Source organism: Eucalyptus grandis, unplaced genomic scaffold, assembly GCF_016545825.1.
Source record: "Eucalyptus grandis isolate ANBG69807.140 unplaced genomic scaffold, ASM1654582v1 tig00002652, whole genome shotgun sequence".
In the NCBI taxonomy this organism is placed as follows: domain Eukaryota; kingdom Viridiplantae; phylum Streptophyta; class Magnoliopsida; order Myrtales; family Myrtaceae; genus Eucalyptus; species Eucalyptus grandis.
This window is the reverse complement of record NW_024096436.1, coordinates 123,268-134,243: the sequence shown is the minus strand read 5'-3', so window position 1 is coordinate 134,243 and position 10,976 is coordinate 123,268.

The following is a 10,976-nucleotide window of genomic DNA, read 5'->3' as shown; positions in this document are numbered from 1 at the left end:
TATATTATACCAGTTTGAGAGTTTTGATATATCAACTGAGAGTGAGCAGTATACCCTAAGTATCGCATAGCTTTGGTGAGTATTAGCCATATATTATATCAGCCTAAGGGCTTCGATATATCAACTTAGGGTGAGCAATTCCTGATGTGATCAAACTTGATAGATAATATAAAATGAGTTGACTGAGAGATGGTCTTGATGGCATGGAATCAACTAGGCCGATTGATCGATGACTCAATCTAACTTGATGACTTGATTTGATTTGAGTTGAATTGATTGGTTGAGTGGTTGAATTATACTAACTTACAGAAAGGAACGCGGGTAAAGGTAAGTCCTCTAACTTGTGCGTGTGCTTAGGCAGCCCTTGGGGCGTATTTTCTTCCTAGTTGGGACTTAAGGGGTGAACTTGCTAAGATGTCGTCTCATCCCATTATGGGATAACATTTTCAGAAACTTAAATGGCGGTCAATGAGGACCCGAAGCCCCGGAGTCTAGGGAGGTGGAGATTGAAGGCTCGGTGAACGTGTCTAGCTAGTTGGTCTTGGGACAATTCCCCTTTTTGTTGAGCCGTTCTTTTGTAGACAGCCTTGTATTGTATATAAACTTGTATGTTTATGATAAGGCTTGTTTTGGTTGTGAGTTGTTGCCTACTTTTCTATCCCAAGCTTTTGTTGTCAGGGGTATTTATTTCGCTTCCGCATGCATATTAAAATGAATGGGTCGGCAACACATCTTGGGACATCACAATTTAATCAGTCATTGAGGGATGGGCACTCACTCAGAGGATCAGGGCGTGACACTTTGAATCTTGGTAGTTGTTCCACATAAACTTCTTCTTGTATGAACCCATTTACAAATGCACTATTGACATCCATGTGGAATGACCTGAAATTATGGAAACATGTATATGCTAACAATGATCTTATTGCAATGCCCCGATCCTCCGAGCACGTGCCCATCCCTCTATAGTCGATTAATAGCGACGTCCCAGAACGCATCACTGACCCATTCTTTTTATTGCACACCCCAAACAACAACAATATGGGATAAGATAGAAGGGTCATAGTTTTGAAAACCAACACCACACTTATATATACATATCACAGTCAATTATATACAATACGAACTGATACACACACACACACACACACACACACACACACACACACACACATATATATATATATATATATATATATATATATATATATAAGTTCTACAAAACAGGAGTGGGGCTTTAGCAACTACGGGTCCTCATTCTCCTCTCCATCATCCTCCACACTCCAACTGAAGCCTTCAGCAAACTGCACCAGAGACTCGGGTGCATCAAAAATCGGGTCCACATCGTCTACAACCAAGCCTTGAGGAGAATCTCCGATGCCCTTTCCAAAAGCGACCTCCAAAACAAATAGAGGTATCTCAGACTCCAATATGGGACCCTCTCTCTAGCCACCCTGAGCTTGGTGATACCATAACCTATATCGGTGGGGCACCTGATGGACCTTACCGGCTCATAAGTCTAGCCCCTAGGGCTCCCATGTAACAGAATATAAGATTTCTGCTCTGTAACTTTCATAGGCCATCCAAAAAAAAATCATGAGCTATCATCTATGGACTTGAAATGCTATCCCACAATGGGGTGAGACGACATCTCAGCGAGTTCAATCCCCTAAGACCTGACTAGGAAGAAAATACGCCACAAGGGCTGCCTAAACACAAACATAGGTCGGAGGACTTACCTTTGCCTCAGTCCCTTACTGCAAGTCAGTTTATTTCATAGATACGCAAATCACATCAACCAAATCATTGAATTCACCAAATCAGATCGAATCATCAATCAATAGACTCAGTCGATTACATGTCATCACGACCTCCCCCTGGTCAGCAAATGTGGCATCCTAGAATTTCATAAAAATCCCTGAATATGCCATGAACCATGGATAGGCGATGGAAATACCGATATTGTACTTTGTAGCCTTCTAATCCATGATTTGTGATGAGATGTATGGCCAAGTCTTTAATGGATGAATTTTGGAAAGGAAGTTTTATCTTTGGCTATATGTATGATAAATGGGAACTTATATATTTATAATTTCAAGTATATAGTTCTCTTAATTTGCAATTTAGTGCTTTAATTAAATAGGGATTTAATTAGTTTTTAAAATGGTTAATCTTAGGTTAATTAAACTTGGGTCTTAGGCCCAAGAGGGATGGGCCTAAGATGGGCCAAGCTGGCCGGCCCATAGAGCCCATAAAGGGCTGTCGATCGCACGAAGAGGGGAGGGAAGAGACTAGTTTTGCATGCCCTCCCCACTTGTCCTTTGAAGTGTGCCAAGTGTCCTTCATGCATGCCTAATCATAGCTAATGATTGAGGGGAAGAAATTAGGGGATGATGAGGCCAGCTTAAGCGAGAAAGAGAGGGAGAGAGAGGGCTTCGTCCGAAGGGAGGGAGAGAGAGAGAGAGAGTTACCGAGAGAAAGAGAGAAATCGAGAGAGAAAGGGAGAGTGAGAGTGCGAAGAAGAAGGAAGCCACTCGTCCGTCGCTCGTCGTCGCCGTGTCCAGTTGCTGTGTGCTCGTGTTTGCTCGGTTTGGAGGCAAGTTTGGATTCTTAATCTGCTCTTGCATATTGTGTCTAGCATGTGTGCTTGAATGGTGATAGATTTCGGATGTTGAGGGGGATAAAAGTCGAAGTTCTAAGAGGGATGTTTGATACTAGAAAACTGTTCTTGAGAAAACAGTTTGACCTTGAATGTTCTATTGGCTTGCATGTGTTGTTTGAGTATGATTTTGACCATGACTTCTAAATGAAAGTTGTTAAGGACATCTTGAAATATAACATAATAAAATTTTAGACAAAACAAACAAGTATAAGTAGGTTAAATCTTCATTTTTCAGAGAGACTAGATCTGGAACTCGTTGTGCCGACCTTCAGTGGTTTCGTGGTCTATAAAGTAAACTTCTTTTGAAAATCCCACCTTAATCTCTTAGCAAAAGTTTCAAAGGACATCTTTAGGATTAACATATCAAAAATTAGAGAAACCAACAAGAATAGCTAGGTGAATTCGTGGTTTTTTGAAGGGTGTTGAATATGGAAATTTCGGTACTAGGAACAGAATTTTTAACCGCCTATATTTAATTATTTACGACGAATATTACTTTGATTCCTTCATGAAAAATATAATTTAGGGTCTTGACTACCACATATTCAAATTTCATAATTTTTTAAGGTCATTAGAGTATTTAATCTGAAATATTTCAAAAACCGTGTAATCTGACGCGTTCGGACTTAGTCGGTTTCAGTGCGTGGGCCATATCATTTTGCATAAAATTATTTCGGAAAAGTTTTCTTCATGAAGTATCTTTCTTTATGTCTTCCCTGCAACATATTCAAATTTCATAATTTTTTAAGTTCATTTTCCTATTTAACCAAAAAAATTTCAAAAACTGCGCGAGCTGTATTGATAGAATAGAAATGCTGTGATGCGTGATCTATATCAAATTTTATGAGGGTCTTTTGGTGCAGTGTCCCCTATGAAATATCTGTCATTATTTCTTGACTATCACATGTTCAAATTTCATAATTTTTAAAGGTCATTTGGGTATTTAATGGAAATATTTTCTAAAACTGTGCAAGCTGGATTGTGCGAATTCCAAATGCTGAAATTTATGATTATTCTATTTTGGATGAGCCCTATTAATTATATTGATTGAGGTGATTGAATCTTGCTGAGCATGTGATGAAATTTGGCATTGCATATAGAATCAAATTCTGAATTTGACTTTGTTGCCATTACATCATGTGTCATGTTGATTGTGATATAAATTTGGTGAATATGAATTATGATGAATGAGGAAACTATTGGAGGTGGGCCGATAATGCCCTGGGAGTGTTAGGATGCCCAGGATGGGGGGTGCCAGATGCCCGGTTGTATTGAGATGCATGCCCGGACGTCCTCGAGAGTTTCGAGATGCCCGGAATGGTTGGGTGCCGGAAGTCTCGGAGGTTTGTGCCCGGGGAATGCCTCCTGTGCCGGATGCCCGAAATGTGGGGGTGCCAGATGCCCAGTGGTGTGTGCCGGAGGTTTCTCGCGATGCCAGGTTGGGGTGCGAGTGATAGAATGTGGGATGCAATTACTGATCTCGGGAAAGAAAGATGTGGTGATCAATTGAAAGTTAAAAAGTTGAAATTGAATCATGCACATATGGTATGATTGCATATGCATGGCTGTATGATATGATGATGATGAGTGCATGCTTGTGTGTACACCTATGATATGATGGTACATGTATGATATGATGATGATGAGTGCATGCTTGTGTGTGCACCTATGGCATGATGGTACATGTATGACATGATGATGATGAGTGCATGGTTGTATGTGCACCTATGGCACAATGGTATGCATACATGAGGCATGGTATATGTATGACATGATGGTGATGAGTATATGAGGATGTATGTACATATGGTATGATGACATATGCATGACTTCAAGGTAAGTTATGCTTGGATGCATGAATGATATGTACTATGCTATGATTGTTATGATTGTATTGTGTGATGCATTGAGTATTTTATTGGATCCTTTACCTGCTAAGTGAATGTACTCACCCCTTCGAGGACCAACATTTCAGATTAGGAAGATGCCACCCCTTCCGGTCACGCGGGGTACCTTCTATGGCCTCCCATCTGACGTGGAGGTAAAATGTTCGGAGATTGACTACGTTACCATCCCTGGTCTGACATTTGTGCGAGTTCGAGTGCTGGTCATGTACGATGTAGGCCAGGCTAGGGCCCAGTCATTTAGGAGTTTTTGTCGGTCCACGTCCGCCAAGATGGAGTGTTTAGGGGGATGTTGCCACCATCACCGCCCGACGTGCCGGGATGGGTGTGATGGCCGCATGAGGAGTAGAGAGCTGATGTTTCTTTTTTAGGGTAGCCGACGCTAGTAGATGAAGGATGACACGTGATCAAATATAGGGGTCGAGATATCTTTTGTGTTGTGGCCAAGTGTAGTTAAAAATCTTGGGTTTTCTTTTTGGTTGTACCGACCCAAAAATCCATCCTGAAAATATGTAAATAAAAGTGGCTCGGCTTTATCTTTTCATATGGTGCGTAGTTGGTGTGCATTGCATTATGGTTATTGGAGGGAGAGATGGTGAGATTCAATTATGCTTCCGCTAATAAGTTGCGCTGGGACCGTTTTCAAAAAAAAAAAATACCTATGAACTACGATGCTTCTACTAAGAGATGTAACTAGTGTTCATTAGGTATAGTGATAGGTACCCGTGGCGACCTTAGGTGTTTCGGGGTGCCACAGCAAAATCAATAATATCTAATAAGTCCGATCATATTAGGACTGCTCCCCCTAAGCTGATAATAGATAGTACAGCTCGCACTAAGTTGATAAATAGTATATTGCTCTCTTACTAAGCTACCATATCAGAGCCCATAGGTTAATATAGTATACTAATAATACTCACTCTAAGCTGATAATAATATTGCTCTATCTAAGCTGATAAGGTATATTGCTCACAATCTAAGCTGACATATCAGAGCCCATAGGTTAATGTAGTATACCGGTATACTACTCGCAATCTAAGCTGACATATTGCCCATAGGCTAATATAGTATACCACCTTAACCATCTGTTTAATTCATCATTTTTATCATACTCAATAAAAATACCCATGTGTGAGTACACGGTCGGCCTTAACCAAAATATAAGATTTTCACTTTTAAACATCCCACCATTTCCAGTGGTCCCAAAATAGATTTTTGACATTGTAGATCGACACCCGGTAATTTTCCAATTAATTACCAAAATTATCCATTTTTAAGATAATTACCCACAATCACAAATCACATTCAATTCGTACAAAATAATAGTCAATTAAATAAATAGATCACACCACTGCAATTTGCATAAAATTTCGGTCATTGACTATCCCAGTCTAATTTTCAAAAATTAATTAATTAATCAATTATAGAAATTAATTATTAAATGCCAATAAATAGAACTTATGCCCGTAAAGCCTAATTAAAAGCCAAAACGGGCCAAGAAATTTTTCGAATCACTCTAGGTAAATACTATAGCTTGTCTAGTTTCTAATTACACTACTCTAATCACCTAACATGCAATAACAATTAATTAAATTGCTAATATAATCTAACTATCCACATAATCCATATTTAGTCTAAATTAATCAACCCTTAAATGTTATTAACTTCTAAGCAGAAATTAGTGAGTTAAACTCACTTGTTAAGTGATCCACTCGGATCAAATCGACGAGGACGTTGCAGGGGACGAGAAACTTCAAAGGGGACTGCCAAACGAGGTCAAGAAAGCCTTGAAAACGGGCCCAACAATGGGCTGGAGACCCACTTGGTTCAAATCTGGATAGGGGCTGCCAAAGTTGCTGCGGAGGCTAGTTGAGGCCGAAATAGGAAGCGGGGTTGGTCGTGGGTCTAAGCGAGCAATGGTGGCACATCACGGCAGTGGCGGATGCTTGGATGGTGGCCTAGGCTGGTCGGAGGACCTCCGGGATGCATAAGCAAAACGAAACGATGGCTTGAGACGCACGGCATGGAGGGACGACGTGCGACGGTGCTGTGGCTGGTGCAAGTCGCACGACAGTGAACGGTGGTGGCAGAGAGGTTCGGCGGGCTTTAGTGGGCAAAGGGGTCTCTCCTATGCATTTCTTGTAAGTTTTTTAGCTTTCTTGGTCTTCAATGGAGGCTGGTCGATGGGCAAGGGAAATAAGTGAATCGGTTTGAGTTAGAGGGGGCCACCAATGTCATCTTCTCATCTCTTTGTCCCCTTTGGTGTGTCCAAGTTGCAAGCTATCCTCTACAACTATTTTTCCAGCCACCAAGCTCTCTTCTAGAAGCTTGAAGTGTTTCAATTGTTGTAGGCAAGGGGGATATATGAATTGTGTACATAATTGACATAAATTGGACTTCAATCCTTCTTGAATCAACACCAATTGGCCCTCAAAAATTCAACCATCATGCCCTCAATCAAATTGGCATTTTCCTTCATCAATAGGACCCACTTGCATCCTAAATTTGCAATAAAAAAATGGTCATCGGAATTTCCCGATCGAAAACGGCCCTATGATGACTTTCTCACCAAAAATCCCAATTTGAAAAATCTTCCTAGACTAAGTCGATGTTCCTAAAATAACTTATGACGTGACAGAACTTTCAATTTTTAGCGTAACCTAGGCTACCAGGTAGCTTTCAGAAATTTTTAGTGCAGATGACCCATGGTTGATTTTGTTCGAGCCACAATGAACCTTTTCGACATATTGGTGACTCTCGATTGTCGTGAAAATCTTGAGAATTCAAATATTGACATAGGGTACCAAAACAATAGAAAAATTAATCTAGTGCCAATTGACAAAAATTTTGCAATTTAGTGGAATCACCCACATTTAATTGCACATCTCAGTCAAACCGACCTATTTCTAATTTTTAATCGATCTTACTGTGCCGAAATGATCTCTACAGATGAGCACGGTCAAGAAATCAATTCCTCGTCAAATCCTCAAGTCTATTACATTAAAATCTCTTAATGACTTCTCCAAATAGTCTAATTATCTCATGAGTGATCGGCTTTAAGAATAGCACTATAGAGGCGTCGATGAAAGGCCTAATTTAATTCAATAGAAAATAGCATCGAAAATCCAGGATGTCACAACTATTTCCCTTTTATAAAAATTATATTCTCGAAATTTAAACCATTGCAATACTTTAAGCAAAAAGGTGGGGGTACAAATGTCTCATCGATTCTTCACTTTCTTAGGTTGCTCCTTCAGTGCCGCGGTGTTGCCAGACCACTTTGACCAACTGGATGGTCTTTGAGCGCAAAACTTGCTCTTTTCGATCCATGATCTAAACCGGGCTTTCAACTTTCGACACGTGATCATCCACATCTAATTCCTCGAAATAAAGCACATAGGTTGGGTCAAGCTCATACTTCCTCAACATCGACATGTGAAAGACGTTGTACACTTGCACCAATCTTGGCGGTAACGCAAGACAATACACTAGGGTCACAATTCTCTCAAGAACTTCAAACGGACCTACGTACCTCGGACTCAATTTTCCTTTCTTACCAAAGTGCGAAGTTCCCCTCACTGGCAACACCTGCAGAAAAACATGATCACCAACTTGGAATTCCAAAGACCTTCGACGCTTATCCACGTAACCCTTCTGCCGACTCTAAGCAGTCTTTAGTCTACCTCTGATAACTGCAATTGCATCCATTAATTGCTGAACCAACTCTAACCCTATAATCTTTATTTCCTCGACTTCATCCCAACAAACTGGCATTATGCACGATCTGCCATACAACACTTTGAAATGAGCCATCTAGATGCTCTGCTGATAACTATTGTTGTAGGCAAATTTGACCGGATGAAGCTGTCTTTCTCAATTTCCCTTAAAGTTCGGTATGTAAGCTCGCAGCATGTCCTTGAGGGTTTGAATTGTCCTTTTAGACTGGCCATCCATCTAAAGATTATATGACGTACCATACTACAACTTCGTACCTAAAGCACTTTGCAAGCTCTTCCAAAAAGTGGCTATGAATCTCATATCTCGGTCTGAAGTTATCATAACCGGCACTCCTTGCAGACGAACAATCTTACGCACATACAACTCTGCGTGCCTATCCAAACTGAGGTCCTTTCATACTGCAATGAAGTGGGCCGATTTTGTCAATCAGTCAACCACTACCCAAATAGAATTGTTACCTTTTTTACTCCTCGGTAAACTGGTCACGAAATCCATCGTAATGTGCTCCCACTTCCACTATGGGATCTCGAGAGGTTGTAGAAGTCCTTTTGGCTTGCAATGCTGAGCTTTGACCCGCTGACACGTCAGACACTTGGCGACATGCTTGGCGACGTCTGCCTTCATACCAAACCACCAATAGTGTTGACATAGATTCTAATATATTTTGGTACTACCAAGATGAATGCTGTAATCGCTACAATGGGCTTTTGATAAAATATCCTCTCTGAGCTCCACATCGTCAAGTACAACCAGTCGTCCTCAGAACCTCAATGTTCCAAAATCAAAAACCTAAAAGTCAGCTTTCCTTTTATCAGTATCCTCTTGCAAAATCTTCTGCACGTCTGAGTCTGTCGGCTGAAGTAACTTGATCCTGATCTAGACATCCGGTTCAATTCTAAGGGTGGCCATAAGATTTGAAATGTGGCCTACCTCAAACGTGAACACCGAATCTCGAGCTCTCTCAATTAAATTTCACTCCTTAACTAGCAGATGAGCGACTGAAGACTTCTGGCTCAAAGCGTCGGTGACCTTATTCGCCTTCCCTGGGTGATATAGGATATCATAATCGTAGTTCTTCAAAAGTTCCAACCATCGGCGATGTCTCATATTCAACTCCTTCTGAAAGAATAAGTACTTAAGACTTTGATGATTTGTGAAGATCTGGAATCTTTCCCCACACAAATAATGTATCCAAATCTTCAAAGAAAAAATGATTTCCATGAGTTCTAAGTCATATGTCAGGTAATTTTGCTCATGAGACCTCAACTAACAAGAGACGTATGCAACCACTCTACCATGTTGCATCAGTACACAACCCAGTCCTCTAAACGACGCATCACTATAGATCTCGTATCCTCCAGGACCAAATGAAACGGCAGCACAAGTGCAGTAGTCAGCTTATGCTTAAGCTCTTGTAAACTACAAACGCACTTATCTGTCCACACAAACTTCTCTTCTTTCTTCAAGAGTCTAGTCAATGGTGACGCTAATGTTGAGAACCCTTCCACGGACCGTTTGTAATAACCTACCAAATCTAGAAAACTTCTTATCTCTATCACTGTAGTCAGTCTCGGCCAATTGATCACTACTTCAATCTTGGACGGGTCCATGGAGATTCATTCGCCTAAAATCACATGACTTAAGAAAGCAACACAAGTCAATCAAAACTTGCACTTGCTGAACTTGGCGTACAACTAATGAACTCTCAGATTCTGTAGTACCAATCTCATATGACTCTCATGCTCTTCATCATTTCTTGAATACACTAGAATATCATTGATGAACAAGATCATGAACTGATCTAGATATTCTTTAAACACCCTATTCATCATATCCATAAATGTAGCTGGAGCATTTCTCATCCCGAACGGCATTACAGTGAATGCATAATGACCATATTGAGTACAAAATGCTGACTTCATAATGTCTTCTTTCCTGATCCTCAACTGATGATATCCCGTCCTTATGTCAATTTTGGAGAAGATCGACGCCCCTTGTAACTAATCAAACAAGTCGTCTATTCTTGGGAGTGGATACTTGTTCTTGATCGTCACATGAATGAGTTTCCGGTAGTCGATGCACAAGCACAACGAACCATCCTTCTTTTTCACGAACAATACTAGTGCTCCCCACGGAGATGTATTGGGACGTATGAAACCCTTATCCAACAACTCCTGTATTTGCACCTTCAGCTCCTTCAACTCAAAAACGACATTCAAGAAGGAGCCTTAGAGATTGGTTCTGTCCAGGGACTAGCTTAATCACAAACTCTATTTCTCTCTCCGGTGGCAGACCTAGTAATTCCTTCAGAAACACATCTGGAAATTATTGTACCACTATGATGTCTTCAATCTTCAGCTCATCAACTGTCGTGTCCACGACAATTGCTAGGTAACTTTGACAACCCTCATCCAACAAATGGGTTGCTTCAAGCGATCAAATCAATATAATCAAGGGTCTTCCTCAACTTTCAACAAACTTGTAACTTCCACCCTCTAACGAGTTAAATTGAATCGCCTTACGATAACAATCCATCTTAGCTAATTGCTTGGTGAGTCAGTCCATGCCAATTATCAAATCAAAGTCATACATAGTTAGGACTAACAAATATATTTTCCCCTCTTGCTCACCAATCACTAACTTGCAAGCAGAACAACCCAATGCAAACAACA